At 39.0% G+C, this 13,643-nt stretch overlaps 1 pseudogene; it reads left to right on the top strand.

Annotated features, from left to right (window-relative positions):
* Positions 1-10,201: 10,201 nt before the first annotated feature.
* LOC103346489 (cadherin-4 pseudogene) lies at positions 10,202-11,507 on the top strand (annotated as a pseudogene).
* The last annotated feature ends 2,136 nt before the right edge of the window (positions 11,508-13,643 follow it).

The following is a 13,643-nucleotide window of genomic DNA, read 5'->3' as shown; positions in this document are numbered from 1 at the left end:
GTAACTATGAACAGGAAACTGACAGAATGGGAGAAAACATTTGCAAACTACACTACTGATACAGAATGATATCCATAATGTATAAAGAGGCCAAGAAACTCAACAACAAAACAAATACTCCAGTGTGTTTTGAAATGGGCAAAGGACGTGGACAGTAGTTTTTCAAAGGAGAAGATTCAAATGGCCAACAGACACATGAAAGAATGCTCAGGATGATTAGATAGCAGGGGAATGCAGATCAAAACTGTAAGGAGGTTTCACCTCACCCCAGTCAGAATGGCTCTCATAGAGAAATCAACAAACAATAAATACAGACAAGGAAGTGTGGGAAAGGATACCCTAACCCACTGTGGGTGGGAGTGTAAAATAGTACACCCATCTGAAAACAGGTTACATTATGACCCAGCCATCCAGTTCCTGGAATCACCAAAATGAAATGAAATCAATGTGTATAAGAGTTATTTGTACACCCATCTTTATTTTAGATCAATTTAAAATAGATAAGATATAGAATCAACCTGGATGCCCATCAACTGAAGACTAGATAAAGAAATTATGGGATTTGTACACCATGGTATACTACACAGTAGTTAAAAAAATGAAATTCTGTCTTTTGCTACAAAATGGATGTAATTTGAAACCATTATACTTAGTGAAATAAGCCAGTTCCAAAAAGATAAATACCATGTTTTCCCTGATCTATGGTAACTAATAGAGTACAAAAAATGTAGGGGTCAGCACTGTGGCACAGCAGGTAAAGTCACCGCCTGCAGTGCCAGCACCCATATGGGCACTGGTTCGAGTCCCACTTGCTCCACTTCTGATCCAGCTTGCTGCTATGGCCTGGGAAAGCAGCAGAAGATGGCCCAAGTCCTTAGGCCCCTGCACTGCATGGGAGATCCAGAAGAAGCTCCTGGCTCCTGGCTTCAGATTGGCGCAGCTCCGGCCATTGTAGCCAATTGGGGAGTGAACCAGCAGATGGAAGATCTTTCTCTCCCTCTCTCTCTCTCTGCCTCTCTTTTTCTTTCTGTGTAACTCTTTCATAAATAAATAAATCTTTGAAAATGTAATGTATATGAATGAAATTGACATTTTGAGTTTTAATTATTGTTTATAGACCTTGTCTCTCTGGTTGAGGAACAGTGTTTTTATTCTTCTTGCTAGTTGTTGAATTCTTTAATTAATGGAGTATTAAGCTTATGATTATAAAATAAACTGAAACTATGTCAATATAAAAATTAAAAGAATAAGAAAGGAAGGTGTTGGGAAGGTGGGAACATGGGAGGTAGGGAGGCTGCAGTGGGGAGTATCACTCTGCCCTAAATCTGTATATATGAAATACATGAAATTTGGTCATCTAATATAAATAAAAATATTTTAAAAAGTAAATTTCTCACAAATTTATGTAATGAAAAAAGTGATTCACACTTCACAAACTTAATTTTAAATGTCCTGAAAGATAACACTACTTGCAATAACCATTCTTCTTAGTAAATATGTATTTTTTTAAATTTTCCATGATGGCCCTATCCCATTCTTGTCACATGTCTATTTGGAATTTAATTCAGATTCCACATCCCAAAGGAAAGTTCTTTTTTTTCATTTCTCTCTTTATAAAAGGATCAAAACAATCAGAAACTGATAACAAAAGTATAGAAATTTAGTTCAGTGTGTTGGCCTCAAAGTTGTGATTGATACCGCATGCATTAATATCCGCCAGTGTCATAATTGCTGTTATTTATCACAGATTAATTTTTTAAAGATGTATTTATTTATTTGAAAGCCAGAGTTATTTGGGCCATGCACCCTCATGGGAGACCAGGAGGAAGCACCTGGCTCCTGGCTTCGGATTGGCGCAGTGTGCCAGCTGCAAAGCACTAGCCATAGCAGCCACTTGGGGGGTGAACCAATGGGAAAAGCAAGAACTTTCGCTCTGTCTCTCATGGTCTAACTAAGAAAGAAAAGAAAAGAGAAAAAAAAGAAAAGAAAAGAAAAGAAAAGAAAAGAAAAGAAAAGAAAAGAAGAAAAGAGTGTGAAAGAGAAAGAGAGAAAGAGAGAAAGAGAAAGAGAAAGAAAGAGAAAGAGAGAGAAAGAGAGAGAAAGAGAGAAAGAGAGAAAGAGAGGAAGAGAGAAAGAAAGAAAGAAAAAGAAAGAAAGAAAGAAAGGGAAAGGGAAAGGGAATGGGAAAGGGAAAGGGAAAGGGAAAGGAGGAAGGAAGGAAGGAAAGAAGGAAGGAAGGAAGGAAGGAAGGAAGGAAGGAAGGAAGGAAGGAAAGAAGGAAAGAAGGAAAGAAGGAAAGAAGGAAAGAGAAAGAAAGAAGGAAAGAAAGAGTGAGTTACATAAAGAGAGGAGAGGCAGAGGCAGAAAGAAATGTCTTCGGTCTGATGGTTCACTCCACCAGTTGTCCACTATGGCCGGAGCTGAGCCCTTCCAAAGCCAGGAGCCAGAAGCTTCTTCCAGGTCTCTCATACAGGTGCAGGGGCCCAAGGATTTGGGCCAGCTTCTACTGCTTTCCCAGGCCATAGCAGAGAGCTGGATTGGAAATGGAGCATCCCGGTCTCGAATTGGCGCCCATATGGGATGCTGGCGCTTCAGGCCAGGACGTTAACCCACTGAGCCACAGCACCGGCCTCAATAGGTTAATTTTTTAAATGACTGTTACTTCGCTTTTTTAGAGATTTATTAATTTATTTGAAAGTCACAGTTAGAGAAAGAGAGAAGGAGAGGGAAAGTCAGAGTGAGATTGTCCATCTGCTGGTTCACTCCTCAAATGGCTGTAATGACTGGAGCTGAGCTGATCTGAAACCAGGAGCCAGGAGATTTGTCCTGGTCTCCTGTGTGGGTGCAGGGTCCCAGGGAGATGGGCCATCTTTTACTGCTTTGCCAGGTATAGTAGCAGGGAACTGGATTAGAAGTGGTGGAGCAGCCAGCCCTGCAGGCAGCAGCTCAACTGGCTATACCACAAAACCAGCCCCTGTTACTTCACTTTTAACTCTCCAAAGACAAGGATGCCTTAGAATCCATAAAGAATCAGGAAATGTGTCTAGTTTGAATGAAGTTAATATTTGTCTATTGCTGTTTTAAAAGTGTTGAGGTCATGGATATCAATGATGTTACCATTTAGACAAAGTCAATTTTTGGTGTGCTGTGACTTACTAACTGAAGAAAAGTATATAAGTTTCTGTCAAGCATTTAATTCAATAAGTGCACTGAAAAATATTTAAATTTTCACCAGATTTAATACTAAATTAAAAGTGTTTGAACTCAGGACCCTTTCTTTTCCCAATTACACAGTTTATATGATTATTCAACTTTTAATTAAAGGTTTGAGCAAATTATTCTCAATAAGTATTGCAACTATTACGATTAATCATAACTGTAATAGCTTTTGAAATTAACACAGTCTTTCGCTTAACAAATCTTTGTGCAATAGGGCAAGAAATAATTACACTTTATTTCTCTTAAATGTGTTAGTAATTAACATTTCTAATTTTGTATGTGAAATAAATTCCTTGATTCAAATATAAAAGGAAATTAATGAAGATTGCAGTTTGTAATTTAAACTGAAGTCACAGGATATACCTATTCATTGTTAAAACTAGATTTTTCCTTAAGGTTTTTGAACATACTTTCTTGTGATTTTTAAAGATGATAAGATTTTCCTGACACCATAACATTCAGAGTATGTTCAAGAAACTGATGTGTAAAACTCTGAAATAAAGTAAACTAAGGTTGAGAAGTACAAATAAAATCAAAATATATATAGATGTAGACAGGTCAAATATTGGGAATCTAGAACAGAGGTTACTCTCATCAAAGGAGAATTGGGCTTTGATTTTTTGCAGTAGATTAGAAACTAAGTAAAATGCTCATACTTTGGGCCTGCCAAAGGTTTTAATAAGAAGGTGTGAGAAATCAAGATCAATAGAATCAAATATAGTAGATACAAGTTAAATGACTGGCAAAATAATGAAGATTTTTAGTGGAGACAGAGGCAGGTAAAGAAAAAAATGTGAAAACGTTCAGGTACCTGTATCAGCAATCCAGACCTCTTGAGTTAGTAGAATTCTCTGCAAATCTTGTAAGAACATATTCTTTCACTTTCACTTTAGGTCTAAATTAAAATCTCAGAATGTATGTACTATCAACAAAAAGGATTCACAAAGCATACAAGAATAAATTCAGATGTCAAAGTTTTATCCGGGTATGCTCCATTTTCTTTTTGTCAATCCATGTCGATGAATGTGTTTTGATAAAAGAATGATATTTTTCATTGCAGAAAATCTGCAATTGTAGAAAATTGCAATGTTGCAAAGAAGCTTGGGCTGAATCATGAGAAGCAATGTGGAGAGAGTCTTGGAGGATTGGGTTTGTCTTGGACATACCAGCTGAAGACAACAGTATTAGCCAACATTACATGGAGCAAGAGAATCACTAGCCAGATTTCAAGAAAAATGAAGTTCCAAAAAACTGATAAATTGTTTTTGGGGGTGGTTTGGTACATGGCAATGGAAGACTGAAACAAGCCATGACAGAGACTAAATGACAAACTTTATTCTTTCTTCCTTAAAAAAATAAAAAAAAAAAACAAAATCATCTATTAATATAGTTTTGGCTATCCTCCCCTTTAACTCTTAGTTTCCTTTTTATTAAAAAAAGAAAATCTGAAAGTGTAGTAGTATCTTACTGCTACAAATACATATGCCATGAACGTTTTTATCATTTTGCCAACAAAATTTATTTCATTAGTGAATGTATACTAAATATAAAAACACAAGAAAAATGGTCAATTCTTTTAATCATTAAGATTTTTTTTGACAGGCAGAGTGGACAGTGAGAGAGAGAGACAGAGAGAAAGGTCTTCCTTTGCCATTGGCTCACCCTCCAATGGCCGCCACAGCCAGCGCGCTGCGGCCGGCGCACTGCGCTGATCCGATGGCAGGAGCCAGGAGCCAGGTGCTTTTCCTGGTCTCCCATGGGGTGCAGGGCCCAAGCACCTGGGCCATCCTCCACTGCACTCCCTGGCCACAGCAGAGAGCTGCCCTGGAAGAGGGGCAACCAGGACAGAATCCGGCGCCCCAGCCGGGACTAGAACCCGGTGTGCCGGCGCCGCTAGGTGGAGGATTAGCCTAGTGAGTCGCGGCACCAGCCAATCATTAAGATTTATGTTATAATGTTTAGTTTGATCAGTTATATCATTTCTGTTATATTGCCTCTAACAGGCAACATGTGACTGTGAAGATAACCTTATTCTTTCACAAAATATGATTATTAATACCAACTGCTATTTTAGGAATTCTTATTGTTAATTATTACAGAATTTCAGAGGGTTAGGAAGTATTCTAATTTAGGCATTAAAAAGGCTACCAAAATGTTTTCTGTTTGCCAGTATATGCCCCCCTAGAAAACTTGGAGCAATCCATGACTCTATCCCTAGAAGGTTTTTGCTTGCCTTCCCTCTGTTCTGCAGTGAGAACTCTAACCCTAGCAACATCACACATTTCCTCTTTTGCTCATTTGATAAGGTTAACACTTCAGATCCTCCTATTCAGATGCCACCTATTGATTTTCTAATCCACTGTCATTTTCAAGGCTGTATCATTTAGTTTAGAATTCTAACCTGATAGTTATTTTCTTTCAGATCTTAAATAATATTTTGCTATCACCTTCAGGCTGCCAACATTTTTGTTTGAATTGACCTGTCAGAATTACTTTTATTCCTTTGAAGGTAATATATCTTTTTGTTAGTATCTTGCTGCCTTCTTGTATTTCTCTTTGTCGGATTTTACAGTTTTACTTTGATAGTTCTACAAGTGGATTTCTTTGGATTTAACCCACCTAGAGTTTGTACAGCCCCCTGAATTTGAGTTCAATTTTTTGTCTTTCATCAGTTTTAGAAAATTTTTGGCCATTTTATCTCCCAAGAGAGTTTCTGCCTTGTTTTTTCTTTTCTCCTCCGTGACTCCAATTACACTATGTCAGACCTTTCATCATTTTTCCTATATCTATTATGCTCTTGAAAGTACATTTCAACCTTTGCATCTCAACCCTTACCATCTGGATAGCTTCTACTGATTCAATGATTCTTCTTTTGGGGGATCTTGTCTGATGTTACATCTCTAGTGTTTTGATACCAGTTGTTGTAGTCTTCCATTTTATAATTTCTACTAGCTGCTTATAATTTATATACATATGTATATATACCTATTTATATGTATTTTCTACTTGTTTTTTTTTCCTTTTTGGGTGAAAATATCTGTCATATCTCTGAGAACTGCAACTTTTGGATCACCTCTAAGTAGGATTCTACAGTTTGCTTCCTTGCTTGCTTTCCTTTTTATTCTTCTGACTATCTCCTGGCTTGGTAGTTTTTTGAACTTCTTATGGCTTCTTTAAATTAAAATAAATTAAAGAGAAATTGATATTCCAGATATAGTTATCTTCTACTAGAAAATATTATGACACACTGCTAGAACAGGTACATACTAATTTATTTCATTTCATATGGTAGTTGAGTTTGATCAAAGCAAGGTTTTCCATTTTGCAAAGGCAAATATGTTTCCAATTCGTTCTTATTCTTATTTTTTAGCACCGCAAGATCCAATGTGAGTGGGTGTGAATGTATGTATACGTGTGTATTTATGTGGTATCTATCAATGTGTAGTGGGCTCTACAACACGTTTTCTTTTTCCACCTGATACTGTGAAACTCCTGGAATCTCTTCTCTTCATCCTAATTTACTAGCAATTACTTTCTCTTGATGTTAAATCTGTTCATGCAATGCCACTTTATAAGCCAATAAATGCCTTGACTTTTAAAAGTGCTTTCAAAATTTGGGCTTCCTTAAAGGTTTTTCCTTCACTCTAATTTGTTAGTCTTCACTGACTTGGTAACCCAAAAAATTCAGCTTTGATATCCCTATTCCACAAAGTTGTGGAAAGTTAATCTCTGTTTACTGTGCATGAAGTTGATATCTTGAAATCTGATTATTGTTTCTAACCCTTGTCTATACTCGTAAAGAGTAGTGCTCTTTCTACATTCTGCTTGCATTCTTTATATAATGGAGTATTACACCTGTGTTTATAAAGTAAATTGGATGTTATCACAAAAACTAAGAAGAAAAGGAAGGAAGGAGGAGGGAGGAGTGTGGGAAGTGTCATTATGTGCTTAAAGTTGTGTATATGGAATATATGGAATCTGTCTTCTTTATATGAATAAGAAATTTTTAAAAATATAGCCACCACTTTCTGTTTGGATTATTACTTTCCTCCTTTATAATCGTAAATTTTTATGGGGAAATACATCCAATAATTTGATTTTGCTTCTATATTTTATCCTCTTTGTGTCTCCTTCTAAAGCCCTAAATATTTTGATGTATTCTGGAGTCCTCAAAGACTCAATTTGTTTTTCTTCTTTTCATTTATTCATGTTTATGTTTATTCTTAATGGGGATTCAATGCACAAAAAGCTAATGTACCACTAACTACCAGTTATTCTCAATTTTTTAAATTAATTTCAGGTGCTTAATTCTATGTCTACAGTTTGAATTTTATTACTAACTTTCATAGCATCGCAGTAAGGCTTTTTATGTTTTGTCTTATTTTCACATTCACTTTTCCAAATATAGTAGTATAAATAGGGTAAATTTGTCTCAGACCAATTGACTTAACTGCTAAATCAAATTAAGTAAATGATGATGCTATTATGAAACAAAGTTTGGGGTATGGGGAATATTTACAGTAATCCAAATTACCTTCTCTTTATGTTTCCTTGGATTTCTCCCACTTTTTAGTTTTAGAAAAACTTCACACATCTCCTAATATGAAAAAGTAAAAATTTGAAGGCATCTTTTGCTCATGCTGCTATGTAGTCTCAGAGAAGGCAAACATGAAGAAATAGAGAATCCTATTATTTCTTTCAGTTGGGTGGTATTGAGAAACTTTGTCAAAGGATAGGGACAAAGAAGGGGCAGCTGCTGTTTGGTGTCTGTCGATGTGACTAGAGGATGTCGTCCTTTAATAGCTGTAGTGAAACTGCCTTTCCAGTTGTTATGAGAAAGGGAGAAAAATAATACTAACGTGAAAATTCCCTAAAGGGATTTTCAAATCACAGACAAATTTTACGTTCACACTTCTATAATACTTTGCCTGCTTGGCCTGTTATTTTTACTTCAACTTATATTTTATCTATCTGGGCAGTGTTACCTTCAGGAGTATCACAAAAGGAGTCCATACAAGCTGAAATGCAAAAAAAAGGAGTACACTGCCAGAAATATTCTCACTGGTTTCTGCAATTACCTCCTTTTTAGGAATCCATTTATTAGTGCTTGAATTCTAGTTCCCTGTGTTCCAATGTCACTACTTGAAAAGAGCATTCTACTTTTTATGGGCAGGAAAAATCATGCCAGCAAAAGTATAAAAATTGTATGTATAATTATGAATGACCTTGCAGTAGTAAGCCAACACATTCTGCAGAATCGATAGCCAGAAAGGAGTTGGTATTGAGTCCAATAAAGTGAACAGGAACTATGAGAAGAAAGGGAGCTTTAAGGGCGGGAAGGTGATGAGTGAAGAGAGGGAGGAGGGCCAAGTAGATTAAACTAAAGTCACAGTGATGTGACTGTGCCAGACTGTTCACACTGCTTTTGAAACTAAAATTTGATTCCCAAAAAATGACAAATGTTGCAACACTGGCCAATTAAGAGACAAAGACCTGTAATAATATTATGCTCTGCTGGATATATAACAGTTACTTGAACACAAGTCAGATCATCAAATACTATCCAACATGTATAGGCAATTTGTTACTAAATAAAACATTAAATAAAGGTAGCAGTAGAAAAAAGAGATGTGTATATTAAAATTTATAGGATCATTCCAATTCATTTTACTCTATGAAAAGCAAAGAGGCATAACATTGTATAATATGTAATGCATATAATTTTATTCCCATTTTTAACCAAGTGAACTGTTATTTAAATATTGTTAATACCAATTTAAAACCTTAGAAGTAAAGAGTTTAAAAAGCCACTCATGAACTCAATAAAAGATCGCACTCTGTGATTTTGTTTCACGTATCTCTCAACTAGTCTTTTTTTCTCACATATTTCATACACCCACAGGTATGCATATGAGAACACACATACAAGTACACGTTAGAACAAGTTTCTCATTTACTGGATTTTCCCGAGACCAAACAGTACCAAAAGTGTAAAAACATTTATTTCTGCTTCTATTTTTTTCTTCTTTATTCCCTAAACCCTACATTGATTCTTCAGAAATCCTCATTAAAACTGTATTTGAGCCGGTGCCGGGGCTCACTAGGGTAATCCTCCACCTTGCGGCGCCGGCACACCGGGTTCTAGTCCCAGTCGGTGAGCCAGATTCTGTCCCAGTTGCCCCTCTTCCAGGCCAGCTCTCTGCTGTGGCCAGGGAGTGCAGTGGAGGATGTCCCAAGTTCTTGGGGTCTGCACCCCATGGGAGACCAGGAGAAGCACCTGGCTCCTGGCATCCGATCAGTGTGGTGCGCCGGCCGCAGCGCGACGGCCGCGGCGGCCATTGGAGGGTGAACCAACAGCAAAAGGAAGACCTTTTTCTCTGTCTCTCTCTCTCACTGTCCACTCTGCCTGTCAAAAAATAAATAAAAACTGTATTTGAGAGATGTGAGAAATAAATTGTCTGATATTGTTTTTACTTAGGGTTCAATTAAAAAGAATTGTATTAAAAATGCAGAATGGCAAGAATGATTGAAACAATGAGTTCTAGAAAATTAACAATTTTTAGATTCAGAAAGAAGTCTAGAGTCCATCTCCTCCAACCCCCTCTTTTTTTGGAAATCATAGCCATGACAAAGGCTTTTGTAACTTGCCTACATCCCCATGATTTCCCATAGAGGAGGAATAACTAACAATATCCATTCCTTTAGACCAGAAATCATTACAGTCTTCAGCCATACTCAGAAATTTAGGTGAGTGTGTGTGTGTGTGTTGCTACATAAACCAAATTTCAAATGACGATTTTTTTATACCTACATCATCAATGATATTTTCTTGAAATAATTAATTTCAAATCAATAAATTCTATTCTCTGTATCTAGCCAAATTTCAGCAACATTATAACACCGTCAGCCAGCTTTATATAGAAGTTATGCTGAATTAGAGTAAATATAGGAGTCTTTTTACTTACTGAATATAGATCCCTGGATGTCCTTCCAGTCCATGGCGGGGGTGACCATCTCTGTCATGGACATCGACGAGGCGCCCTACTTCCCCTCCAACCACCAGCTGATCCGCCTGGAGGAGGGCGTGCCCCCGGCACTGTGCTCACCACCTTTCCCGCCGTGGACCCCCACCGCTTCATGCAGCAGGCAGTGAGATACTCGAAGCTGTCAGACCCGGCAAACTGGCTGCACATCAGCACGGCCGCCGTGCTGGACCGCGAGTCCCTGTACATCAGCAACAACGTCTACAAGGCCGCCTTCCTAGCAGCTGACAATGGGATCCCCGCAGCCAGCGGCACCGGGACCCTGCAGTTCTATCTCATCGACATCAATGACAACGCCCCAGAGCTGCTGCCCAAGGAGGCGCAGATCTGCGGGAAGCCCAACCTGAACGCCATCAACATCACGGCCGCCGACGCCGACCCCATCAGACCCTAAGTCTTCGAGCTGCCCTTCGTCCCTGCCGCCGTGTGCAAGAACTGGACCATCACACGCCTGAACGGTGACTACGCTCAGCACAGCTTGCACGTCCTGTACCTGGACGCCGGGATGTACGACGTCCGCATCATCGTCACAGACTCCGGGAACCCCCGATGTCCAACATGTCCATCATCAAGGTCCAGGTGTGCCCGTGTGACGAGAACGGAGACTGCACCGCCACTGGTGCGGAGGCAGCAGCTGGTCTGGGCACAGGCGCCATTGCGGCCACCCTCCTCTGCACCGTCATCCTGCTGACCATGGTCCTGCTGTTTGTCTGTGGATGAAGCGATGGGAGAAGGAACGCCACGCGAAGCAGCTGCGCATAGAACCCGAGGACGACGTGCACGACAACATCCTGGAGTAGGATGAGGAGGGCGGTGGTGAAGAGGACCAGGACTATGATCTCAGCCAGCTGCAGTAGCCCGAGGTCACGGAGCACTCCCTGAGCAAGGCCCCCGCGTGCGGCGGGTGGACGAGCGGCCCGTGGGCGCCAAGCCCCAGTACCCGGCCAGGCCCGTTGTGCCCCACCCAGGGGACATCTGACACTTCATCAGTGAGGGGCTCCGGACAGTGGACAAGGACCCCACTGCACCCCTATACGACTCCCTGCTGGCAGCGGACAACGACCCCACTGTGCCTCCATAGGACTCCCTGCTGATCTTCCACTATGAGGGCCGTGGCTCCACGCAGGCTCCCTCAGCTCCCTCAACTCGTCCAGCTCTGAGGACCAGGACTACGATTACCTCAACGACTGGGGGCCCAGGTTCAAGAGGCTGGCCGGCCTGTAGGGCAGTGGCGACCAGGACTAGCAGACCTGGCTCTGCGGATGGCAGCAGGTAGATGCCCTGCCCCGCCCCCCCAGGCCCCAGAGTGAGCCAGAGGCACTGTCTTAACTTGAATTTCTTAGAGCAGAAGCACTCTTTAAAAAAAAGGTGGGGGGAGTGCCTTTTGGTACAAAACAAACAAACAAACAAACAAAAGAAAAACCAAAAAACCAGGGCCTGGGGAGCAATTCAGTGTATACTGGGGTTCTGGTGGAGCTGTGGGGTCATGGGACATACTGAATATTTTATGATATTCAACCCCTACAAGTCATACTGAGTGTGCAAGTATTATCAATGCACTTGTTCTAAAAGGATCCTGAAAGCTTGTATTTCACAAAACAGAGTGAATGACATAATGAATGGCTTTCTACAAATTTGAGCACTTTTTGTATACCTGATCTAAACCTGAAGTGAAACAATTTCAGCAGTATGAATCTGAATTCAAGGGCAAGTGAACAATTTGCCTGGGGAGCATGCGTCAGGAAATCTGTAGCATTTTATAAGAGGTGGTTATTTAGTTTTGAATTATCTAAATTATTTTATGTATTGCCTCGATTCTCTAGGTAATTAATCATCTTCACAATGAAATGGAATGTCTTACTTAAGGATAAATTTTTCTTGATTTTTAAAAACGAACTGAAAGTCTACTTTCTCCCCTTCCAAAACAACATGAATAATTGAGGCATTTAAATTCACTTTAATATAGAACTAGATAATTAAGCAAAATTTTAAAAAAAACTTAGACCTATGGGAGGAAATATCCCTACTACCAAAAGCAATTCTAAGGTAACCAATGAAAAATTTATTTCTGAATATCCAGGAAAGCAAGTAGAAAGTAAACCATGAATGCTATTGCTTCACTATTCATTTCTTTATCAAATACCAATTGATGTTCTAGACAATGCATTAGGCAGCGTTGATAAGAAAACATTCTATCCTCAGTATATTTCTACAGAAGTTACAAAAAAGCAAATTACAGGCTTTCTAAACAGTACTGTTTGAACAATAAACATAAGAATAAAAGACCTTATGTATAATACACCTTTTTATTTTCCCACATACTCATCACAGAAAATTTTCAAAATGAAAAAACAAAAATGTGAAGAAAATAAAAATGTTCTCAGTATTTCCACCAGCACTGATGTGGAGATAAATATACTAACATTCCTCCACACATTTAAGTACCATATTTATATACATACACATGCAAAATCGAATATACTTTTCATATAATTCAAAATTCAGACACTCAGTTTCCTCTTGGTAGACATTTTTCCTTGCTGTTTGTTTCTAATATAAAGAACAGCATAGTAAACACCTTTGGAAACATATCCCTTATTGCTTCTCTGATGACTAATCTCTAACACTGACTTCCCACAGATCAATGAGCCGTATCTGCCAGTATTTGTGTCCTTGTGACAGTCCATCCACTTGAATTTTGGTAGGTTCTGTGACTTGGAACAAACAAAATCTGGCAGAAATTAACTGTTCTATGATGTAAGTTCCAAGATCTGGTCTGAAGATATTTTTGGATTCCATTTTGATTTCCTGAAACATTCACTCTTAAGACTTGGGCAACTTTGTTAGCAGTTTAACAACTCTCAGAACACTGACAAAAAAAAAAAAGCCATACAAAGACACATTAAAGATGAGATGCCACATGAAGGAAAAGTCAGCAAGATAGGGAAAGAAGCAGAGAGGAAGAACAAGAAAGAAAGAGATCAAGAAAAATCACTGAGACTTTAGAGATATTGAGACACCCCATTGAAACTGGATTCTACTGGTCCACAGTGTCCATTGACATCATATCAATCACACTAACTGCCTAGCTGAGCTGTTCCAAAGTGCCTGATATAGAGGCAGGAGTGGCTCAATGGGTTAAGCTGCCACCTGCAGTACAGGCATCTCATATCTGAGGAGTGCTGGAAACAGCAGATTTATTTTATTATTTTCATATATATTTAATAAATGTAAATTTCCAAAGTACAGATTTTGGATTACAGTAGATTCCCCTCCCCCATAACTTCCCTCCCACCCACAACATATCAAAATTTATGAGATACAGAAAAAGCAGTGTTGAGAGGAAAGTTTATAGCAATATGTGCCTACATCAAGAAATTG

Source organism: Oryctolagus cuniculus, chromosome 7 (genome assembly GCF_051225735.1).
Source record: "Oryctolagus cuniculus isolate XC-2025 breed Fujian yellow rabbit chromosome 7, ASM5122573v1, whole genome shotgun sequence".
Taxonomy (NCBI): domain Eukaryota; kingdom Metazoa; phylum Chordata; class Mammalia; order Lagomorpha; family Leporidae; genus Oryctolagus; species Oryctolagus cuniculus.
Note: the sequence above shows the minus strand (reverse complement) of the source record. Positions and strands in the feature narration are given on the sequence as shown.